Source organism: Rhea americana, unplaced genomic scaffold, assembly GCF_003343005.1.
Source record: "Rhea americana isolate MKP2758 unplaced genomic scaffold, rheAme1 scaffold_0, whole genome shotgun sequence".
In the NCBI taxonomy this organism is placed as follows: domain Eukaryota; kingdom Metazoa; phylum Chordata; class Aves; order Rheiformes; family Rheidae; genus Rhea; species Rhea americana.
The window spans coordinates 6,407,032-6,421,056 of NW_028185037.1; the positions used below are offsets into that span (position 1 = coordinate 6,407,032).

At 37.4% G+C, this 14,025-nt stretch overlaps 1 protein-coding gene and 1 long non-coding RNA gene across 2 annotated transcripts in view; both read left to right on the top strand.

Annotated features, from left to right (window-relative positions):
- Positions 1 to 14,025, top strand: part of EMC2 (ER membrane protein complex subunit 2) — a 604,202-nt gene that overhangs the window by 479,582 nt on the left and 110,595 nt on the right. The window lies entirely within an intron of this gene.
- On the top strand, positions 98 to 2,324 carry LOC146601997 (uncharacterized). The gene is made up of 2 exons (XR_014897110.1): positions 98 to 272; positions 1,274 to 2,324. It is a non-coding gene; the product is annotated as an uncharacterized LOC146601997 (long non-coding RNA).

A 14,025-nucleotide genomic window follows, 5' to 3' on the forward strand; every position in this document is an offset into this window, starting at 1 on the left:
CCGCAGCGGTGAGGGGAGGAGCTGGCTGCGCCGTGGGGTCGGCTCAGCCCCGCCCGAGGCGGTGGCAGAGCCCGGGTGGGTGCGYGGGGGCAGCGGCGCTGACGCCTGGYGGCGTTGGGGGCAGGGCCGCGCCCGAAGGCCGCCTCAGGCTGGCGTCAGCCTGCCTCGGCCGTGGCGACGCGAGCCGTGTCGGGGCGTGCGGAGTTGGCCGGCGGGGGYCGAGTCAGTCAGAGCCCGAGCTCGGGAGCGGCTCGAGCCGCTCCTTGGAAATGGTGCGGAGTAGCCTCGAGCTGTGGGCCCTGCTCCACTGCTGTGTGCACCTGGCTGAGTCTGGGGAAGAGGAGCGGGAGGGGGGCCTGATCTCCCTTTGGCTCCCAGAGAGACYTGTTGAATTTGCCCATGGAGTTGTTAGTTGTGGGTGGGTGGGTGAAGAGATGCGATAAGGAGGCTGGGGGCATGGTGGACAACAGCTGCCAGAGGAACCTAGCGAAGGATGTGCCAACGTTGCTGAACTTAGCAACGGAAACAGGGAACCACTAATACAGGTCGTAGCTGGGAAATGTATTTCTTGTMGGCAGTGTAAGGAAGATCAGCAAGTTCACTGAGATGTTTAACTCACCAGAGCATTAAAAAAAAGTGTAAAATGTGCTTTATGCTTTCATAGCATATAAGGATATATTAAAAAGCCTTGAAAGGAGCATTCTCCAACAATTGGAGGTTAACTTAGCATATCAACTGGGATTGTTGGATATCTAGTTCCTTTTCAAGTGACCTGACTGCCTTTTTTTTTTTAATGTTATTATTTTATTATTGTTAACTGGGAGGTCTGAGCMCCTAGTCAAAAAATGTACACCTTAATATTTCAAATCATTTAGAGTCACTGTTAGTATATGTTAAATTTGTGAATATTGATTAGGTTTGCCTAAGGTACTTTTTGCCTCATTGTAGGTTTTTTTACATCTATCAAAGTATAATTTTAATATGGGGATAGAGAACCTTGTTGATGAGAATGTAAAGCAAAATCACATTTCTTACTCCAGATAACTGTGTGATATCAAAGACACTTAAGGTATCCTGAAAGTGTTTTTGAAATATGTAATCTAGGATGCTGTCAGGTACATGGAGTGTGTGAAGCACCGGGTTGTATCTACCATAAATATGGTCTGCGTTGAAATACCAAGCCTGTATTTTGTATCTATAGCTAGAGCTTAAATGTATATTAACAGCTAAAGCAGGTAAGCGAGACTTTTTACAAGCAATTGTTTTTCCACAGTTAGTCTGTCTTGTTCCTGCTTTCTGTCAAGAGTACTTTATACAGTTACTCCTGCCTGGCTTGAAGTCTGGTAGATGAAGAGGAACCTTTTAGCCCAAAATATTGGAGAACTTTTCTTCTGGAAGTGTAATGTTACTTACAACTCATTTTAAAAAGCTTTGTGTGACATATCTTTTCTCATTGTCTTTGCATTTGATAAAAAATGGAACTGATGCATTTGTAACTGGCATTTAAGAACTGTCATAATATGAGAGTCCATGTCTTGCTATTCTCAGTGTAGGCCCTACAGAGGCATCGGATACAATGACAGCAGTCTCTTCATATAATAACAAAACTGAGACATACAGTTGAGGAAAGGAGATACTGATTAAAAAAAAGATGTAATTGTAGAAAGCATCTTGTTTTGGAGGAGCACTCATTTTCCTCRGGTTGATTAAGAATGAGAGGAAAGAGTGTTTCCCCTTTGGGATGTATTTATTTTAAGTWGTGAAGTCTAAAACTCATGAATTATCTAACTTTTTAAACCTTTTTGATATTAGGTAAAATTTTGGGGCTGTGTGTAATAGAAGCTAGTACAGCTACATTTTGATAAATCCAGCTATGCATGACAGATTATTGAACAGTATGTGAGTTTCCAATCCTGTGTATGTTTAGTGCATAAAAATATGCCCAGTGCTGGGCAGTTATTTATTGATATAACTATAGTTTGTACTGGTTGAAATATTTTAAAAATTTGATTGTTCAGTCAAATCAGGATTAGTCTCTTAATAATTCAGAAAATATTGGAACTGTTTGTTTTGGGTATTTTTTTTAACTTGGAGATTTAACTTAGATTCACCAGGAGACTTAATGAAGTTGGATTGGTGAATGATACTGTGCTTTCAAAAGAGATGTGGCAGAACTATGTTTGAATCCATTTTGTGCTTAATTCAAAACGAGCACTTAAAAATTACTCTTGTACTGTTTGGATGAATTTTCCTAACAATGCCACTGTGGGTTTCCTGTTTGTTGAAACTTTTCAATGTTTAATTAAATAAATATGGTGAATAAAGTATTTGTGTGGGGAGTTTTATTAAATAAAATGTGATCACGTTTCTCTGTAGCCAAAGATCTAGATTGTAGCAATCCAGGATTCAAATGTACTCAATAAATTGGGCRGAGAAGATCTCAAGTATGTAACATAATTGTAACTTTGTAACTAGAGCACTTACTTAGATCAGGGGATCTTAAGTTCCAGTGTTTTATGTTGTTTGTTTATGCTTTTTGCTTCTATGAGCAAAAAATTCAGAGCAGGGGCCATATTTTTAATGTATTTTTAAAGATTCATATGTTGTGTTGAGGAGACACTAAATAATAACTGATTTTAGTGAACCAAGTTTTGGAAAAATTACAACAAATTTTCATCCAACACTAGTTCTTCGTGCTGGGTAGATCTCATTAGTACTTTTTCTAGGGTAGACCAGAAAGTAGGAGTGAACAGTATGTGTTTGGAAACCAAGTCCCTGATCTTCATTGGCTTCTTTGAAACAGAAGCCAGCATTCAGTGTGTGACTAGAGGCCTTCTTTTTAATTATAACAGAATGTTTTCATTAACCAGATTACCAGTAAAAGAATTCTTAATATTCACAAAGCAAAGMTCCTACTTAGATTTTTTTAGACACGATGACATTTTACTAAGACATTCCCAGTTCAGCTTTCAGGGGTGTAAGGTTGCTTTGAAAAAGATGATGGATGACTCAAGAGAAACATCTAATTTTCAAAAAATTTTTTTTTCACTTTTGGTGACCAACATTAACCTTTATAAAAAAATAAATAAAATAATTAAGAGAATGGAAGAAAAAAGAAGGGAATAATCCAGCAATAAATAGCATAATGAGCCTAACAGAAAATGAGAACTYTTTCAATCTGAAATGCTGTCTTAAAGGTTTATGTTTTTTGACTGAAGGGTGGAAATGTGTCACTGTTTTCTCAGGATAAATTGATGGTACAATTAGTTTCAATTGTGTGAGATTTGTTCTGGCTTTTTGATTATATAGAGTTGATTTTTGTTTTTCTTTTTAAAATGTGAGATGTCAGATATGTTTTTCATGTATAGTCAGAAAAAATCTGTACGTTGCTAACAGATGTTCAAAGAAAAAAGACATCTATTAAGATGACTTGAACAAAAATGTATTACTAATCTATTCCTTGTTTAAAGCTCAATCTTATTTTGTTTAGGACTTGGGAACAATCTTCATGAATTAACTTTCCAAAGTTATCTATAATAGATACATGATTATCCTCTTCGAGAAGTTTCCACTGATCTTTAGAGAGCGATAGTTGATCCTAGTAAGTCATTGTTCATCTTGTCACATAAGGCCTGACTAATCTCTGTCACAAAGATACTAAAACTTTTCCTTCTGGGAGTGGAGACATAATTCATTTGCCTAGTGATTCATATAGGAACACTTTACCTCTATAGCAGTTACAGTAGCTGTTTACATTGAATAGTGARTTAATATACTTGAAGTACAGATTAGTTTTAAAGTTGGTTTGTTTTAAATGTAATGGAGAGGTTAGAAATAAGAAAGCAGTACATTTACTAGGCCATTCTTCACAGATGGTTAGTGATATACTCCCTAACCTAACAGGAAGATGTAAAGACTATACAATTCAGCATGCTAGAGGCTGGTTTTGAGGAGTAACTCTTTGGAGCTGCCCAGGGATTACAATGGTGGTAGGTGCCTTATAAGGAAAAAGTATTTATGCACAATCCGTGAAGTTCTTCAGAGGACCATGAGTTACTAAACAGTAATAGGTAATACTTACCTGAATTGGCCTGTGTTGTATTACATATAGTAATACTTAAGCTTCTTTTAACATCAGCTGCAGAAATAAGGCTATTTTTATCTGCAAGACAAGCTTAATTTTATCATAGTGATTGTAGCATTACTAGATATCATTTGCTTTGAAATTTTTTTAAAACTTAATTTGTGAAGGGTAATACAGAATGTGTCCTGTAGTAGTTTAATCTAACTTAGTTTAATGCTTGAATCTGCTTGACGTTTCCAAAAAACTTTTCAGAATAAGGATGTTTTGTTTAAAAGCATCCAGTTATTTTAGATGAGYGGTAGCTTATCTAAAGATACTATTCAGCAGTTCTTAGAACACTGCTAGACTAGCTAGACTAGTAGTCTGGTAGTATAGTGTTCTAGCTGTGCTAAATCAAGCATCCAGATCGATCAGTGGCTAATCCATACCATTCTTGCACATTCAGTTCTTTCCTGGTAGTCTGGAGTTTTGTCCTGATGTTGTACAAAGGTTCTGAAACAAGTTTATGTGCACAAAGATTTGTTAGTGAAGCACATAGCTGATGGTATATATCAGCTGTAACCATGTAAGTTACCCTCAGACTCCCTAATGGTCGTTCCTGCTGATGACACTTTATGTTGRAGCATGCTTTGGGCAGAGGCCGGCGCTGTGTGTTGATCGGTTGGAAAGCTTGGTGCCTGCATGGTACTGGGTTCCCTAACCAYAGAATCGCACAGAATGGTTGAGGTTGGAAGGGACCTCTGGAGATCACCTGGTCCAACCCCCCTGCTCYAGCAGGGTCACCTAGAACATGTTAGACAGGATCGTGTTGAGGTGAGTTTTGAATATCTCCACAGAAGGAGACTCCACAACCTCTTTGGCCAACCTGTTCCAGTGCTCTGTCACTCTCACAGGGAAGAAATTCCCCCTCACGGTCAGGCAGAACTTCCTGTGCTTCAATTTCTGCCCATTGCCTCTTGTCCTGTCACTGGGCATCACTGAAAAGAGTCTGACCCCATAAAGTGCACTGAAAGCTGCAACCAAGGGGTAGGATGAGGGGGGAAGAAGGGGTGTCCTCTGCTGGTGGCCATCACTTCCCGTAAGAGCCCACCACATCCACAGTAGCTGGGGTCTCGGGTGCATGGATAGCACGAGAGTAACAGTGAATAACAGCATTAGAACAACCAGGGAGTAATGCTGTGCCGTAGGCGCTGGAAAACGCTGCTGCAGCAGCTTTGGTGCAGGTAGGAGGCCCTTGGCACTGCAGAAGGTTAAGTCACCTAAGGCACTGTGCAGCACTGGATTCTGGTGTATGGATTACTATCTGCAAGAAATAAGCACAGTGAAGAGTGAAAAGGTATAAAGAAGCTGTCCGGGGAGAGCCTTTTAGCAGAGCAGACACTACCACAATACTGTGCTGAGAGCGTCTCTCGGTGACATCTGATGGCAAAGCAGTATCTTTCCAGTTATGTTCAGTTAAAACTGGCTACTCGAGTTTGAGTTTATTTTTAACTCTATTTGAATAGACATCTGGCTGAGGAATTGTATGAGGCGTAGTAACTCTCGGCCAGCTTTTGGTTTTGACATAYACCATATTGAATTGAAATCCAAGGAAGAGGCCTAGCGCCTTTGGCTAGTGGACCACTGCCCTTCTGGAATTCAKTTCGTTGTTAACAGTGTACTTAAGGTCTCTATTTTTGTCCACAAAATAAGTCATTTGACTAGAATTATCTAGAAAAATTTCTTTAAAATCAACAAGTATGCATCTTGCTTGGGCTGGCTATTCTGGTTTCGTAATTCTTAAACAGTGAGCAATCTTTTCTATCTAATTTATTTATGTAAGTGGCTGTCACTTACTGCTAACATAATGGTAAAAATCAATAATCTTTGAATTGCCAGAATTAAATAATCACCAGGAAATCGTAGTACATTATGTTCCTGTCTCATATTATTGGGGAAAATTGAACCTATTAGCTTATTTTATGTCCTTCACTGACACATAGAATTGAGTGTATGATTCAAATCTTGTATAACTCATTCTTACTTAATACTTTTCATTAGGTATTTACATTCATTTGGTACTTTTGTCTTTTTTTATATTATCTGAAATAGAATTTTAGTTCCTGCAGTGCATAAATATTTTATGTTCACTTGTTAAAATAAAAATATTCCTAACTGCAAAAGTATGATATTTACAAGAATTCACTAACATCAAATATTTCTGAATAGAAATCAAAGTTAAAGTCAGTYGAACTGAATCATCATAAAAAGAAAAACACTATGTTGATGTGCTATTGAAGTATGTGGAAATAAATGAGGAATTCTGAGAGACAAAATAAATACAATGATAAAACTTCTTAATCATTTCATATGCTTTTTATGGTGCAAGAATATTAATAAAGCACTTGACTAAAGATGCTGGACCAAATTCCACTGTAACGTACATGTAAAACCAGAAAAATAATTAAATTAATTGAGTTACTCTGCATTTATACTAGTGGGACTCATAAAGCAGGTTTTTCTCCCCTTGCAGGAAGACCATATTAAAAAGCTAAGGCCAGCCGTGCTTACCTAATTGTACCTTACCAGCTAGTGGTGTTAGGCTCTGTCTACAACTTCCCAAGAGATGTTTTCTGTACTAGCAGTATCACTTCTTTATTACAAGGCTCACCTGATAATTTGAATCATGTGAATAATTGAACAAAAGAAGTCAGTTAGCTCCAGCACATTCTCCATCAAAGTTTCAACTGAACTTGATCTTTATTCTTAAAAGAGGTATACAGAATATATTATTTTTAATTTCACGAAAGTGATGAAGAATACAGAGGAAACAAGGACACATGTATTTCATAAGGAAAAGATTTTTGTGTATATATTCAACTTAAGAGGAAAAAATCATTTTTTTTTATTTTACACTGGCAAATATAGGATAAATGGCTTTTGCGCTGAATCTTGTATACGGTTGCCTCTACTTACAGACATCCTCTTAAAGAATGTACCATGTGTTATAGTGTATTGGTAGATAACTAAGTTAAAAATCTATATGCCCTTGTGGCTTTGAGCCTGTTTGTAGTCTACTGCTTTACTTTGCTTTGTTTAGACAATGTGGTACATCAAAGGACTTGGGGGCAGAGGGGGACTTTCACCCAGAAATAATCCTAATCTTTCCACCTTTTTTGCTACAATTTTGATTTTATGTTATTTTTATTTTTTGTCATGCTAAAGAGAAAATGTAGAAGAAAGTACTATTTAATATGAAAATAATAATTTTTAAAGTTACCATCTTGCCTAATTCTGTGCAGACGTTCAAGGGAGATTGGAAAGGCCTGTTAGAAGACAGAACTAGAAATGGGAATTACAGAAGACTTCAGTGAGCTCAGTTGGATTGCTCGGGAATAAATGAATTTGGCTCTGTAAGTATGACATAGTATACTTTAAATATACAAAACAAGGCAAAGGAAATTGTAACTAAAGCTCTTTATCCCAGAGTATTGAGATCACCGAGGAAGGGCATAATTTAATCTCAAATCTTTATTATTGGTGATGATGGATGAGTATGAAAGAAACCAGCTTTGCTTTCCAATCCCAAGTTGTTTGCAGGATACTTTTGGAGAAAAATGTTTCGAGTTCAAGTGTACTTGATCTGGAGATCAGAGAAACAAATGAGGTTTTTCAAAAAGTATGCATTTTAAAGTTATTTTTCAGAACAGCTTTATATATTAAGTGGTATAATAAATCGTGTGTTGAGTAATTTGAAATTCATTGAGATGACTGTTGCTCCTTTGATTAAAAAGAAAGGGGGAGGGGAAAGATCTTCCTAATGGAAAATGTTTTGAAAACATTATTTTCCCTGAAAGAATTTGGGACAACATAGTAGGTTCTTACTGAAAGGTTCCAATATAATCAGTGTACAACTTGAAGTGAATATTCTTTAGTAAATTTATATACGGAAAGAAGGCTTAACTGTTTGTACTGATAAGCACAAATCTTCTGTTATTGCATCTTCTTGCTTCATTGGAGCAGTTTTGGATTCAGTTATGAAAAAAACGCTTTCGTAGGATGATGGTACACAGAAATCTGAGCTGAAGTGATGCAGATATTTATAGCTTCAACTTTTGAAACCAGTTTTAAAACCATCTGAATTTGATATGGACCTGATTACAGCCTTGAATTCAATGACCCTTGTTCACATTATATGGTCTCCTTTAGTCATCTTTAGTCTCAGGTACGTTTTCTCATTAGGACTTTAAAAATTTTGCTGCTTTCTTCATTGTTCAGCAAACAGGACTTGAAACTGTTTTTGCTGAAGGTGTTTTATCTCCAAGTTCAGACTTAGTGTTTTAAAACATTTTTTTAAAAGCTTTTGAATACATAGCAAATGGGGAGGATGTTTACAGGTTTCATAAGGACTTCAGTATAAGCAAACCACATACATGGTATAGCTTGTAGGTGCATTTCTTAAAACAGATTTCTTTCAACTTTATCCAAAAAAGGGAGAGTAAAATCTTTTTTTCACTCTCCTGAGTGTTAGGTAGGCCTGAATAATTTTACCAGCTTGTTACAAATCCATTTTAGTTGTGTTTTCTTCCTTAGTTAGTGTAAATGCTTTGTTAATTCTATGCCATTATTTAAATCTACCTTTGAAGCTGTTTTTCTTCCTTTCAGTGATTATGGCACCTTATGAATACCATATTGCTGCAACAAGGGCTCCAGGTCAGTAAAAAGTGATAGCCCTAAATCTGACTCCTAAGTACAGGATTTCAAAGTACCTGAGCAAACGTGGTACCAAGATTTGATTTAATTCAATGTAAGCACAGCGCAAAACTCTTAAGAGGGAGCTTGCTCGTGTCCTACCATTACCATTCTCAGGTGTTGCCAGCCAATGTCCCTGGGCATCCCAAGGCAATTGTTTCTATGCATCCCCCACCTGATCTCCAGGACCTTCCCTTGCTTCCCRGATCTTTCCTCCAACCAGGCTCTTCACTGCATTCTTTCTGGCTGGCTTTCTGAGACCACATATTCTTTCCAGGGAAGCCTTCTTTTAGGCCCCTTAGCCCTTTTTTTTCTCAGACTTACACGGTGTATATGCAGTAGCACAACAGCTTATCAGCCTCCTAATTGATGATTCTGTTTAATATTTGGAGGATTCAGGACATGCCACTTCTGCTTAGYGCACATATTATCCACCTTTACAAACAGCCTATTTGGATAGTAGTAACAAGTTGCAGCTTCCACAGAGCTGAGTTTTGTTAGCATTCACAATTTAAGCTTTCTTTTTTTCTTTCTATGATGCCAAAGATGCCTGAAAATACAAAAAGAAAATATCACTGTTCTCAGGCTTTGTCCCTGAGAAGAAGACTGAGTCATCATGCTTACTAGAACAATAACATTCCATTCTTACAGTTCTCCATTTACTCATCTCAAATTAATTTCTCCAAGAGGCCTAACACTTTAAGCATGTTTGATGGGRCAAATTGAAGCAGGAAGATGGTAATGACTTACTTGGAATAACACAATAGATTGGTGGCAGAACCAAGGAAAGAATATATATTCTGACCTCAGTCTGGTGTCTTGCCATACATTTTTGTAGCAGGGGCCTCTAGTCAGTAATGAGTCTAAGATAGTGGAAAGGCAGAATTTCTCAAGGGACGTTTGTGGTGAAGATGTTCATTCTTTTGTTCACAAGCTGTCTTTGAAGCCTTTGTTTTTCCACAGCTGCAGTAGCCTACATTCACTGTGATAACTGTGGAACAATATGTGGGATGGATGATTGATATATTAGCTAATGTTGTGTCAGAATATTAAGAGATCATATGGAGATAATAAATTACACAAAGGCAGCTCAAAGAAATAAGCTGAGAACAATTTTAGTGGGGTACAATAAGAAAGAGGGTACAACAGATCTAAAAAAAAATCAAAAGAAGAAAAATGAGTAAGAGAAACAGAAATTTTAGAAGCACCTGGAACAAATCATTTAACAGGACATGAAGTATTACAGATAGGTGGAGCAGAGAAAATACAGTAAGTAGTTCATGGACAGAAATGAATGCAAATTCTCTGTCTAGGCTCATGAAGAGCCCTGGACCCTGTGGTATCTTTGTTCCACATCAGAACAAGATTTAAGCATGCTTTCTTTCTTTGATAGCAAATGCAGGTGTACAGGCAGGGTCTAGATACTGGGGAGAGTAGGACTGAGAGCTGTACTGCAGAGCTCACAGACAGACGGAGCAGTCTGGACACAAGCAAAGGGGCATTAAGATGCAACAGTGAAGAGAGTGCTGCTTTATCAAATGTGAGATGAACTCAGCGTTCAAGGTAGAGCACAGCTGGATAGGAGGTCATTCATACTTCTGAAGGGTGTGGGATATAGACAACGTGAGAAGGCAAAGGTTGTGGGGTTTTTGTTTTTGTTTTTTATTCCTGAAGCATCCATTGCAGCTTATTACTGCTTTAAGGTGTTTGAGAGTTAGGTATTCTCAAGTTTCTGTTCTCAGTGTCATCAACCATGCTATAAGCCTGGACAGCTTGAACTCTCAGAGAATTTAGTCTCAAGAGCATCTTGAAAGTTTTTATAACTAGAAAATTAGAAGTGTGAGTGTGCAAGTGCGTGTGTGGCATATGCAGTTAAGTTACTAACAACATCTATGGAGCCCCCCACTTCATTACAGCGTCTCCTAAAAGAAGACTCAGTTGGCTGCTTAAGGATAGGAACAAGTAACGAAGAAAGGAATGGCATGGGCACTCCTGTTAAACAGTTGTCAAATTCACCCTGTGGTCCTGAACTTCTCCGTTCTCTAACAGCAAAGGGAGATTGGGTACTACTGGCTAATGCTGTGACTGCCTCTTGCAGTATAAACTTGCTTCTAAGTCACATCATAAGTGCAATCTCAGAAAGGAAGGAAAAGGAAAAGCTGCCTTTCCTTTCTCCCTGTTGTACGCATAGTACAACATTGATTTGTATTTTTGCATGTGCTTCTAGATATGCTTATGCTATCTTATAAGACAATTTTTATTTGTGTTTTTGGTCAACAGAAGGTAGGATGTCTCTGATTCCATTTTTTATTGCCTCCTTGCATAACAAGACTGTTTGGCATATGTAAATGTCTGGTAATCATATTGTAGACAAGTCTCCTTTGGCATGATCTAAACGCAGGGAGTTTGATCCAAAGCCTGTTGAAGCAGTGGAAAGGCTCTATTGATTTCAGTGGATTTTAGAGGATCAGATCCAGATACGGGGTTTGGACCAGAGCATTAGCCTGACAGATAATATTATTGCCTGCAAAAGCACAGCAGTTTCCGTGCTGAAAAGCTCTGTGCTATGCTGAAAGACCTTAAGATATTTAAGGAAATATAAGAGGTCAAATTTTTCTCTCCCAATATATTAAAAAACATTTCAATCACCAATGATAAACATTTATAATATTACATTTGAGAAATACAGGCAGTATGAGCTACATACACGCACAGAATGTTATGAAGCCATGAAATTTGTAAGTTTTAAGTTGTTGAAGCACCCTTGGTTCATGATGTTACACATCAAGTTTCAGCCCATGGGGATTTTTTTTTGTTTTGTTTTGTTTTACAGCTGAGTTATAAACCCCTGAGAAATGAAAGTGCTGATACAATCTGAAATAGTGTTTCCTGAAGGGCAATGTTATAGTAATATTCTAGGAGTCTAATAAGTCCCATTGTGAGAGTAATTTGTCATTTTAACCCTCCAGGCAAATTTGTAAAGGTCAGGGAAGGCTATTTGTCAAAGTTAAATACATCAGCTGCTTAAAATTTTATGTGCAAGAAATTAATATTTTGAAGATATTACAAGCTGTCTTTTCCAAATTATTTTGGTAAAAACTGGTTTTGAATGTAACCGATGGAGAAAACTAAACTACTTGAAACCCTTTACACATTTGCTTAATTATGAAGAACTAATTTTTCTGTACAAATACAGAAAACAGTTGCAAGCTGAGATTGCATGGTTAGTCAGAAAATTAGGGTGACCTCTTGGTAAAAACTCTGTATGCCAATGCCTAATACTCAGAAAAATGTAGACATTTTAATTAGGATTAATTTAAAGGGGGAAATTAGTATATTAGTGGTTAAAAGTGAGTGAATTATATATCCTATTTTTTATTTGCTCTTTTCTAAGTGCAAATGACTGTTTGCATTTTAAAAAATGTCATTCTCAGTATATTTTAAATGGCTGTAACTGCAGGTTGAAATAAAGCTTCCCATCTAGCAAATTTCCTCTACTTAAAACTCTCATCTGGTTTAATAAAGTTTCCATATAAAGTATTTGCAATACTAGGAAAAAAGACTGTTACCTGAATACTGTATTATAATTCTGTCCTCTACTTTTGCAGTAACCACATGATTTGTGGTATTGTTTTTTAACATATTCTTTAAAGCATGGCTATATGAAATGTTGTTACATTGTTATTAAAATGCATTTTTTCGTTTAGCTACAACATTAACATTTTACRTGGAGTTGTGTAAGAACCTTTTATTTATGTATATATGTATGTATGTGTGTGTATGTATATATATATACACACACACATATAAGCCGTCATATATATATATAGATATAGATATAGGCTTATGTATATATAATCTAATCAAAGTAGCCCTTAAGCGGGTAATAGTTCTTCTATATTGCTGTATATCCAGTACCCCAATTCATAGAAAAAACATTGTAACAAAAAAGGGAATGCTTATTTTCCTAAACTTTTTAATCAACAAATTCTTCCCAAAGGATGATTCAAATCTTCTTTTAAAATTTATTTTGCAGAAATGAATTAAATCGAAACCTGATTAGCTCACAGTTGGGAGAATCTCACTGCAAGGACTTGGAACACTTGCTGGGGATTAACCCCCACATCCCAGGGCCTGTATTCTTCTCTGCACTGCCTTTTCTAGGTGCCTCATTTGTTCGTGGTGAAAGAGATGTTAGAGCCCTTCTTTTGGAGGCCACTGAGAGTCTTGCATGCCTTTCACCTGTGTTTTAAAAACAGTTAATATGGTATTCAGCAATTCTCCAGTAAGAGTTTCCTGAAAATCARTTAGTGAATCAATGTTTATGAAGTTCTTAGTTGCATACACAGAAGTATTATATTACTTTAAGTAGTACAGAAATTGCCATGACTATAAAGCAGTAATTCCATTCATTTTAGATGTCCAAACTAGGGCTGCTTCTTTTCTGCTAAATGCAAATGTTTTTGTGGAAGTGGTTGCACGTTGTCAAGAAATAGTAAGTTAATAGTGTACTGTTAAAAATAAATCTTTTCATACCTTTATCAAGAATATGTTTATGATAAAATAAGTATATTATTATGCTGACATATTGAGTGCTTTAGAAATAGCATTACAAACTAAATGTCTGTAGAAGTTTTACAAGGAAGTCGTATTTTTATGTCCGGACCATAGCCAAAAGGTGGCAGTATTCTATTCAATATTAATTGCAAAACAGTGTAAAAAATGCATGTGGTCATACGTAATTAGAGCATTAGATTAAGGTTTTGTCTGCAAAGAGAAATACGAGTTTCCTGAGTTGAAAGCAGCACAGATGGAAGGGCATTAGGAAGGTTTTTTGTAGGCCACATTTGAATGTGGGAAGAAGTTTGCCTTTGCTGGGTGTATGTGTGCGTGGACTGTAACCCCAAGCATTCGCCGCTGTGGATGCCCCGTGCCTGTGCACTTGTTTCTAGGGCCACTAGCTCTGCTCTTTAGAGAGGCTGCAGGTCCTCCTGTGCTTCGTCTGCCTCTGCCAACACCTCTGTTTTGTCTCTAGCCAAATGCAGCAATAGTCTGGGTGAGGGAGGTCGTGCGTGACCGTTCCTGGAGCGCCGGTGCCGCGTCGTATAATGCTGRTCGGGGCAGATTGCAGCCTCCTGAGGCCCTGGTGTGTTAGCCCTGGAGCTTACTGATACCACTGTTTGAATGTGACTCGTCTGCAAAATTCATCC